Here is an 11,523-nt window from a genome sequence, read left to right as displayed (position 1 = left end):
TCAGTTAACTGGACCATTCCAATGATAGAGGGGTTCTGACCCAATATGACTATGATCTTTGGGATACAAAGATTCCAATGCCTGATAGACATGGGAGCTGATAGGATGGTCCTCAGAAAGGAAGAGTTCCCAACCAGCTGGGATCTCATAACCAGGCCACCTGTCATGGCGGTTGGGGAAAGGTCTGTGTCCCAAGAAATGGCCAGTCCCATAACTTGGGTGGGGACAGATGGAAGACAAAGGAAAGTTCAGGCCTCTGTCCTCCCAGGGTTGTTTGCAAACCTCCTGGGACAAGATTTGTTAGGACAAATGGATGTTGTTATTACCATTGACCATCTAGCCTTTTATGATGATAAAACTGAGCAAGGTGTCCTCAGGCAGACCCCCAAAACCTGGATTCACCTCCAAAAGTAGAGGCCACTGCCCCCAGAGTCTCCCCATTAGGTGACCACCTGGTAAGCTGGTATGGGTAGAGCAGGGGCCTTTACCTGAACCTAAACTTAAGATGCTCAAGGAAATCACCAGAAATCTGTTTAAAGAAGGGTGGATAAGGCTCTTGATGAGCCCCTGGAACAGCCCTGTGTTTGTGATATGTAAGCCTAATAGGACCCAGAGAATGTTACAGAACTTAAGAGCAATCAGTGCCCGTATAGAGCTAGTAGGGGCCCCTTTTAGGGACTTACCTTGGGTCCCATCAATCCCCTCCCATTTCCACCTCACTGTAATTGATCTAAAGGACTTCTTCTTCTCAATTCCTCTTCATGAGAAGGATTATGAAAAGTTCGCCTTTTCCATCCCTACAGTTAACTCCTCTTGACCTGACAAGAGATACAAATGGGCTGTTATCCCACAGGGGATGGCCAATGGTCCGGCCTTTTGCCAACAATATTTGTATAGTACCCTCTCTCCTTATTTTGACAAAGACAATACCCTTCTATATATTTATATGGATGATCTAATCATTGGGCATTTGGAGGAATCAGGGCTAGCTCCCTGGGTAACCATTATTGTTAATATCCTCCAACAACATGGCTTAAAAATAGTCCCAAACAAAATACAAAAGGTACCCCCATTTCATATATTGAGATACTAATTAGCACTCACTCAAGCCAAAATGAATGGACCCCAAATCCTGCCTCTCACTTTATCAGGGTTACAAAAGATACTGGGAGAAATAAACTGGGTAAGGCCCTGGTTGCCTGTAGAAACTGGGAGACTAAATGTGTTATATGATCCCCTAATAGGAGGGCAACCTTATGAGATCATTTCCTTGTCCCCTGAGGGCTCTCAGGCACTCACTGAATTTGTCAGCGAGCTCCATAAAGTTTCTTTGGCAAGATATAATCCTAACATTCCAATCCAAGGCTGGATATTATTACAAAAAAAAAAAAAAAAAAAACGTGCTGACTGCCATTGTCCAGCAGTCACAACCACTAGCATGGGCACACACCACCCTTGGGGGCACTCCCAGAGTGTTCTCGCTAGTCGATCAAATAGCTGATATGGTCATAAAAATCAGGGACACATCCCTCCAACATTATGGGAAAGATCCCTCTAAATTAATAATTCTATTCAAGATTAAGGATTTAGGTGACCAGACATTGCTCTTGATTTAGCCTCGTCCTGTAGGGATTTCTGGGGACCCTGGATACCTACTTTGTGGAGCCCCAGTTAGTGAAGCTATATCAAGAACTACACTGGAGAGTTCCCCCTTAGTCTTTTCTTCTATACCCCTGCTCCAAGCATTCACTGTTTGCACAGATGGCGGCGGGGGGGGGGGGCACCTTTGTAGTTTTCCCTGCAGGGGGTCCAAGACAAAAATTACCAAAATTCTCCCTTGTGGGGGATCCGCTCAATATAAGGAAATGATGGCCATATATACTGCCCTACAAGTCCTAGAACCCTACTGCCACACTTACCCTATGTCTATATCATATTGGATGCTAATCCTATTTCTGCCTTGATGATACAACTCAGATCACTCTTAGAAGGTAGAAAATACTCATATATATTCAACATCTCAGAGGACACCAAAACCTCCCTGACCTCATTTCCCAAGGGAATGCTGCTGTGGATGCTGCAGCTTCAGGGGCCTGTCTCATAGAGGTCTCAACTCTCTCCATACAAAATGCTACCCAAACGCATGACTTAACTCATGTCAACTGGAGAGGACTCAAATACCTATACCTCCAGGTCCCCACAACAGAATTAAAGAGAATTGTTCATACTTGTAAAACTTGCCAAAAGTTTCTCTGTACCTCCCTTTTACAAGGGCCGGGGTGGGTAAATCCAAGAGGGTTAGGACCTAGTATCATCTGGAAAACAGATATAACACATTACCCTCCATTTGGCAAATTAAAATATATGTTTGTGACCATAGACACATACTCTAAGGCATGCTGAGCTACTGCCCACTCAGGGGGAAAGACAACCCATGCCAAAAGTCACTTCTTACAATGATTTGCTACCTTGGGACTACCACAACAGGTCAAGACAGACAATGGCCTCTGTTTTATAAGCAAAACATTAAAAGAATTCTTCCAGAGATGGAATATATCCCATACCACCTGGATCCCATACAACCCTCAGGGTCAAGTGATTGTTGAAAGACATCACCAATATCTCAAAATGGTCCTTATAAAACAAAAAGGGGGAGAAGTCTTCCCCCATCTACAACTGCAAAAGGCATTTTTAACCATCAATATTTTAAATTTTCAAAAATCAGATGAACAAAATAGATTCCAGAAACATTGGGGATCCCTACCAACAAAGCCCTGCATAAAGGTTAGGTAGAAGGATCATCTCGCTAACCAATGGAGGGGCCCAGATCCTTTGTTGAGACAGGGCCAAGGATATAGTTGTGTCTTCACACAGAGAGGACATGCCTATATGGCTACCACTTGTAAGTTAAAATTTTTCCCCTCCCCTCAAGACAATGGGGAAGACCAAGATGACCAATAAAGAAAGAGATTATGGTGGACAACCCTTAAATTCAAACACAAGAAAAGAAAAATCACCACTGCCCAAGGAAGACTGACCCTTGAGGAAGGTGTTACCTGTTTATCTATTTCAGATGGCCTGCCCGGCAGGAATCATGTTAACTCTTCTCATGGGGATCAAGGTCCAGGCCCCCACCAACCACAGAAGGTAACATGGATCTTGACAATGCTGACACTGGAGGGATCCTAAACCAGACTTCTCAGATGATGACACCCTGGAAGTGGTGGCCTGACCTGATGTTTGACCTCTGTGATTTGGTGCGTGGGAGCTGGGACATGGGAGACTGGATTCCGGGGATCAAAGGAAGACCTGAGGCATCTTACCCTAATGAGCCTGGGTGTTCTCATGTCCTTTGGAGACATATCCTCCTGCAGACACCCTTTTATGTATGCCCAGGAAGCAACTGGACTGCCTCTGCTATTAGAAACTGCAGGGGAGGGGCTCCTGATTACTATTGTGCTTCCTGGGGATGTGAGCAGACTGGGACTGGACATTGGATAAAACAACATGGAGATATAATGATCTCCAGGGTATCCCAGGTACCCCTATCCTGGAACCCCCTATATGGAAGATGCACTCGAATTAGATGTAACCCTCTGATATTAAGATTTACAGGGGAAGAAAAGGGACCTATCCTGGTTATCTGAGAAGATATGGGAATTAAGGCTATGTCAAAAGGGATATGGTTATGGTCTTATACTCATGCTTCGAATGGAGATACTACCTGAGGACCCACCTCGGATGCTGGGGCCTGCTTCCAAGCTAATGCCCAAGGGGAACACGCCGGTATATACCTCAACTTTACATACCCCAACCCCCCATCATCTTCCCCTAAGGTATCCTTCACCAAGCCACCTAGGGATGCAGGGGATTAGAAGCCTCACCTTATTTGATGGGGACCATTAAGATGGCCTTTATGGCTTTAAACCTTACCCACCCTGAAGCCACTGAGACCTGTTGGCTTTGCTTGCATCCACTACCTCCCTACTTTGAAGCCTTTGTGGTAAATGGCTCTCATTAGATACTAGAGAAAGCTGATATTGTAGATGGGAAAACCCCGAGATGGGGGAGATGTCAGGACTGACTTTTGGCAGATGTCGAACACAACTGTGTCTCATACACCAGACACCTTCTTAACCTCACATGTGATGTGGCTAATGGGTCTATAGCTTCATGGAGGGTGCCCAGAGATCATGGGTGTTTTTGGATCTGCCAAGAGGCCGAGTTACTTCTTGCCTGTCTGACCCACAGATCATTCAGCAGAATGATATTTCCCTGCTTGCATTAACTTTCCTTCATGTGCCTTACCACATGCAAGAAGAATTCCTGGCCCAAAGGCATAAGAGAGAGCCCCTAACGGCCCTGGCCATCACCACATTGATGGGGTTAGGGGTGGTCTGGACTGCCCTGGGCACCTCATCCCTAATGATTTTATAAGAAATGGGAAAAATTGACTCACAATTGACAGTGACCTTAGAAAAGACAGAGACTGCATTATGTTATTTACAAAAGTCTTTGGATTCCTTAGCAAGGGTAACCTTACAAAATAGGAGAGACTTGAACTTGCTGTTTATAGAATAGGGAGGAACTGACAGGGCACTTGGGGAAGAATGTTTCTTTTATGTGGACCATTCCAGGATAGTTACAAGAGCTCTAGATGAGTTCAGAAAAGATACTGATTCATTTAAGTCAAGGACCCCTATGAGACCTTGTTAAATTGGTACCTATGGCTTATCAAACTCAATCTCTTCCCTAATTGGACCAATAGCCATTTGTTTATTGATCTATCTCTTTGGCCCATGCGTTCTCTGAAGGCTGAAGCAGGCATTCCAAAAACAGACACAACAGGCACAACTCATGGCCCTTCGAGTACGTTATGATAGGCTCGATACATCTCACCCCATGGATGAACTCTCAATTTGAGGGTATCCAGGCTGAAACTCCGAATAGGGGTGGCCCTGACCCACACTCCCTCCCTCGTGGGCTATTCTGGCTTGGTGATGGGGATAGGGGATGAGATATAAAACAAAAGAGGGGATATGTTTGGACAAAATTATCTCAGGGCCTGTACCTCGAGGCCTGTAGAACAGAGAAGAGCCTGTCTCGAGTTTGAAGGACAGTCTCAAAGCTACCAAGTGAGGATGAGACAGCAAAATCTAAGTAAACGCCCCTCCAGCCAGAGGGAGGGCTTGGCTGTCTCTCATTGGCTGGAGGTAACCCCACATCACATCAGCCTGTATAATTTCACTTAACCTATATAAGCTGATTCTCACAGTAATAAACTGAGTTCCTGTTTTGACTTGACTCCCTATTGTATCTGATTGTCCTGCGTTGTGGGGCTGCAGATTGGGCAGATAACTTACTCACCTATCCCTAGGGATTAAGGCTAAGGAGGCCTGGCAGATCAGGCCACAGAATTCCTTCAATCCCAGGTCACCCTGGGTAGCTCTACCCCTCCTACTCCAAGAAACCTTATATAAAGTCGGCCTTCTGCTCAGTTCTTTGCTGTTTCTTCTAGAGCAGAGGCAGCCACTTCTAATGTCTCTCATAATAAATCTCTTGTGTGAGGTTTGTTGTGCAGTGTGACTTTGTGGTATTCTTTGGCTCCCAACAGCAAGGATATGTTTCCCTTCAGAGCTGTAACACTGTGGGAGTCATAGAAATGGCTCTTCTCTATCTTGACACAGGTGTCATAAGGTGTCTTAAGGAGTTCAAGCCCATTATTGCTCCTACAAGGTAAAAAGCAGGATTTTTGGCCTAAAGTGAAGTTGCTGTATGTCTTGCCTATATAACAGGATGTTTTGCTCCAAATAACAGGATGTTTGACTTAGAGAATAGCTGTTAGATTTTTTAAATATTAAGGAAGTAATCACTCTTATTTGTTCCTTGTATCATAATTTTTAAAAAATTGCTTTTGCCCTCCCCTTTGCTTGGGGTATAAGAGGGCTAGGAAAAAGAGACTTGGGCAGATTCAGTATTTACTGGTATGCCCTCCCTACTCTATCTTTAGTTTCTCATCTATTTTTTCTTTAATCCACACACCCCTTCTGAAGAATGTATAGACAAGTCGGCTGGACCGACACATAACCCTTCCACTGTGGAAGCCTTTCCCCTCTGAGCTATAACACTTACACTCAGGAGACAGAGGCTGGCAGTTCTCTGAGTGTGGGGCCAGCCTGGTCTACAGAGCAGATCAGGTTGCATATCCTTAAAATTAGGTGGTTGGGGTTGTGTTGACTCTTTCAAAATTTATAAGTGAAATTGCAACATTTTAGTTGGCTACAAAGCTGCTCAAACAGTCTACTTTTTCTAACCACTTCTTAATTCTAGTCAAGAAGACTTCTGAATCATGCCTTCAAGTACACAGACACCAAAAAAAGGAAAGTGGTCAAAACTTATGTCAGGGCAGCACAAATCAAGACCAAAATGATACATTACATCACATATGGTAGAAATGACTTTTACAGAAAAGTCCCTGGTAGGGTAACAAAGGTTGGCAAGGATTTTGTGGAGTCCTATACACTGTTAAAAGGCACGTAAATTAGTATAGATATTATGGAAAACTATTATAGAAGTCCTTAAGAATTAGAAGCAAACTGTATTATTCAGCAATCTCACTACTAGGTCAATAATGAAGAATTAATATGTTAAATAGATATTTGGCTGCGTGTGTTAACGCACACCTGTAATTTGGGCATTTGGGAAACAGAGACAGGATTAGCTCAAGTTTGAGGCCAGCTTGATTTACAAATCAGGGTTCAGTCCAGCTAGAGTTACATCAAGACCTTGTCTCAGAAAGGTAGGTCAGCCAGAAGATCCAACAGTGAAGGCACACAGCACCAACCCTGACAACCTAGTTCAACCCTCAAGTCCCTCTGAGATTTTCTTGGCATAAATGTGTAAATATTACACAAACAAGTGTGTTGAAGCAATATATATGCTTACTAGTTTGGTTTACCCATGCTACAATAAAGCTTTAAGATGTTTGGGGGGATTTTGTTTGTTTTGAGACAGGGTTATTCTGTGCATCTTGACTGTCCTTGCTCTGTAGACCAGGCTGGCCTTGAACTCACACAGATCCACTTGCCTCTGCCTCCCAAGTGCTGGGATTAAAGGAGGGCACCACCATCTCTGGGCTTAAAGTGTGTGTGTGTGTGTGTGTGTGTGTGTGTGTGTGCGCGCGCACACACACACACACACACACACACACACACACATATATATGTAAGGACACATGGTTTTTAAGTGGGGTCAATTCCTTCCAACTTTACTTGGGTTACAGTGATCAAATTCAGGCCACTAGACTTGACAAGTACCTTACCTGTTCAGGCATCTAGCCCACCCTGGAGCTGTATTTAAGATAGTCTGTTGTACACTATAAGGTATGCAATTTTTGACAAATGAAATAGATTTTTTTCAAAACTACATGTTCCTCACCCTGTGTTTCATTCCATGTAGCACTGTAAGGAAGGAAGAGAGAGATCCTCAACCATACCAGAAGCAAGAATATGAAGGAAGACAAAGTGACCCTACCAGCCCAAGACTAACCACAAAATTTGAAATTTCATTGTGTCATGAATGATAGGAACTGCCCCTTGTTTAGTTAGTTTGTTTGTTTGTTTTTCCTTAAGATAGGGTCTCAGTCGGGTGGTAGTGGTGCACACCTTTAATCCCAGCACTTGGGAGACAGAGTCAGGTGGATCTCTGTGAGTTTGAGGCTAGCCTGCTCTACAAGAGCTAGCTCCAGAACAGGCTCCAAAGCTATAGAGAAACCCTGACTTGAAAAACAAAAAACAAACAAACAAACAAAAAGATAGGGTCTCATTGTACCTCTGGTTGACCTCAGACTCAGAGATCTCCCTAGCTCTGCCTCCTGAGGGCTAGGGTTAAAAGTGTACACCATGCATGGCTTTTTTATTTGTTTTTGTTTTATATGTATGACTGTTTTGTTTGCATGCATATAAGTTACCATGTTTGCCTAGGAATTGCAGAAGAAGGTGTCAAATCTTCTCGCATGTGTGGATATTTGCAACAACTCAGGTGCTCTGTAAGAGCAGCAGATGCTAAGCCATCTCTTCAGCACCTAATAATGCCCTTCCTTATAAAAGACAACAGTTTTCTCTTATGTACATGTACCTCGTTTTCTTAACCCATTCATCCATAACTGGACACTTTAGGCAATTCCTTAGCTATTGTAAATAATGCAGGAATGCAGGGGTGCACATGAGCAGAGACACCTCTTTGATGTATTGTTTCATTTTCTTTGGGATCTATGCCCAGTAGCAGCATTTCTGGGATTGCATGGTAGTTTTTTCTTCCTTTTTCTTTCTTTCTTTCTTTCTTTCTTTCTTTCTTTCTTTCTTTCTTTCTTTCTTTCTTCCTTTTCTTTTCTTTTCTTTTCTTTTTCTTTTTTTGGGGGGGGCGGGAAGATTTCACACATTTAGTTTTCCATAATTGCTGTGGGAGCTCCATCAACCAATAGCCTTTAAGATACCAGCCCACTTGGCCATGGCCTCTTATACTATAAATGCAGCTATAAAGCATACATGCGCTCTCTTGCTTCCAGGTGCTGGATTTGGTTCCTGTTCCCCATTCGTGCAGAGGACTGTGATCTAGGATTGTAATCTCTGAGTCTACCCCTAAATAAATAATTTTATACATAATTCTGAACTAGTGTGAGATTATTATGTAACTTTTGTCATCATCTGGCTCCCACATGTGTGGACTAGTTCACTCTTTTGGGGATTGGTTGCCAGCTGTGTGGCACATTGAGCACTGACTCTCCAACCTGCAGCTCCAGCCAGCATGCATACACAGCAGGCCACTGCTCAGTTCTCCCTGGCTTGCAATGCCACTTGATGCATTACACGCCAGCCCACACGCTGCTGCCTGTGATCCCCACAGTGCACACAGTTCACAACTCGCACTGACAGAAAACTTTGAGTTTTCTCTTTATCCTGGTCCCCATCTCAGAATCATTTGATTACCTTAATAACTGCTCTTAATTTGTTATACAAAGCATATTTTTAAGTACCTAAGTAAGCAACGTATGCTGTTCACCGCTGCTAGCGTCTCTCGGCCACGTGGCTGCAACTGTGAAACCTACTGGCAGCAATGATTACTACACATACTCCAATTCATTGTAATTGCCTTACAACAGCTAAGGTCTGGAAAACTACAAAAATAACCGATAGCATAACTGTCCAGGAGTTCAGTAATTATTTTGCAAGGCTTATGTGGTTTTCCTCCTACATCCCTATACTTGGTTCTAAGAATTAGTTTTGTTTTTCATATTATCTCATTAATAAATGTTTGATAACAGGGCCAAGAATGAGGCACTTTTAGAAATAATTTAGTCCTTACAGACTATAATGGACAGCTAGTTGAGAAGATCAATACTGTGAAGAGGGATAACACCAATTTAACAGAATGATCTGAAGGAATTTGTGCTGTTGAGTTTAACAATTGGAATCTGCTGGAAAGTTATGATAGATAAATGGATAAGGTATCTCTCAAGGAAGGTAATATGTATACCATCAAAATTAATTCCAAGGATGAGACAATATCTTTACTGAACAAGTTTCATATTTTGAAATCCTCAATTAGGGCATTAGAACAGAAGACTGGACAGGAGATTCAGACTTTACAAAAGGCAGTAGCAAAAAGAATTGAAAAAATTAAGGAATTTATCGAAATTGCTAAGCAGGGATAGAAGGTACAAGGATAGGATTTAGCCTCATCAGTACAAGTCAGACCTCAGGATGACATAGGCAGAATTTTAACTGCATATCCGGTAATTTTCTCAGAAAGACAATCTGGCACAAAGTACGCTAAGGTAGTCAAAGAATATACATGGAAATCAATACATATGAGCAACCAAAAAGAAATTAAACAAGCAATAGTATCTTATGGACTATGTTTGCCTTTTGTTAGGGAAATGGTGAAAATGTGGGCTTCAAGCAATAAGACTACCCCACATGATTGGCTTCAGTTAATCTTGGCAGTCCTAGAAGACAGACCACAACTGCTTTAGAAGTGTTATTTGGGAGAAGAGGCAAAAATTTTAGAACAACAGGGGAAGGCAAAGGATTTGAGACTTCCCAAGTTCAAATTCTTAGCAAGGATCATTACTCTGATCCTCAGAACCAGGCTCTCTACAATAAACACACCTTGTCCCTATGTTGCATAGCAGCTTTAAATGCTTGTGACAAGATTCAGGAACCAGGAGGTAGGATTGAATCATATTATTAGGGTCAAACTGGGCCAGAGAGAAGCATTTAGTGACTTCTTACAAAGATTGACTAAGGCTGTACAAGTATGAGTGACAGACCAAGAAGCTAGACATGTGCTTATCAAATTTTGGCTTTTGAAAATGCCAACTTAGAATGCAAGAATATCCTTGGGCCTTTAAAGGTCAGATAAGCACCAACAGATAAATGGATCTTGAATACAATGACTGTTGAGACATTTGACTATAGTACTGAGGTTTGGGTAGGAGAAGTGATTTCCAATGATATGAGGAGACACCAAAATGCCAAATGTTTTAATTGTAGTAGAATGGGAAATCTGAGAAAGGACTGTAGACAAGGAATTCCTAGGAATAATGTCTCCTCTGGGAAGGGCAAGAATAGAAGGACTCAGCCTTCTGATATATGTAGGAGGTGTGGCAAAGGCTGACATTGGACCAATATTTGTAAGCTGACAAAAAACAGACAAGGCAACCCAATATCATCAGGAAACTCTTTAGGGGCCTCTCAAGGGACCAATGTCAAACAAGGTCTGGCCAGTTCTAGTCACTGTGGAGAATATGTCTCACCAGGTATATTAAACAATCCAGTGACTACTGTAAAAAACATACTATTCTGAATAATGGAATAGACATGGAGGATGAATCAAAAACTCCAGTAGGAATTAGAAAAATGTATATTTTGGAAGACTTCTATAAATGATCAAAGACCAAAGCTAAGAGTGCATATAAATCATATAAATGACAGCGTAATTGAGGGATTACTAGACACAGGTGTGGACTTGAGTATCATTACACCAGAATCTTGGCATTTGAATTGCCCTCTTCAAGAGGCAGATATTCAATTCCTAGAAATTGGAGCCGTACCTTAAGTGAAGCAAAGCACAAGATGGGTTAAATTCATTGGACCAGAAGAACAGAAAGGAAGGCTGAGGACATATATAGCTAATATTGCAGTAAATTTATAGGGTTGTGACCTTTGGAAGCAGTGAAATACCCAGATTTACATTCCTGTAGTTCCAAAAGCTCATGTTTCTAAAAAGGATATTATAAGATATTATAAACAAAGGTCACCTGTCATTCAGGCTGTACAGAACATAAAGCAGCTAGCAAACCTTCACAAGTACTAAGGGTCCTGCCTTTAAAATAGTTAACTGAGAAACCAATATAGGTTAAACAATGGCCTTTAATAGAAGAGAAACTAAAGGCCTTAGAACAGCTGGTACAAGAGCAACTAGATATTCACCATATTGAAGAATCAACCAGCCTTTGGAATT

The sequence above is a fragment of the Arvicola amphibius genome, chromosome 1 (genome assembly GCF_903992535.2).
Source record: "Arvicola amphibius chromosome 1, mArvAmp1.2, whole genome shotgun sequence".
Taxonomy (NCBI): domain Eukaryota; kingdom Metazoa; phylum Chordata; class Mammalia; order Rodentia; family Cricetidae; genus Arvicola; species Arvicola amphibius.
The sequence above is the reverse complement of the archived record's forward strand: the minus strand, read 5'-3'. Positions refer to the sequence as shown.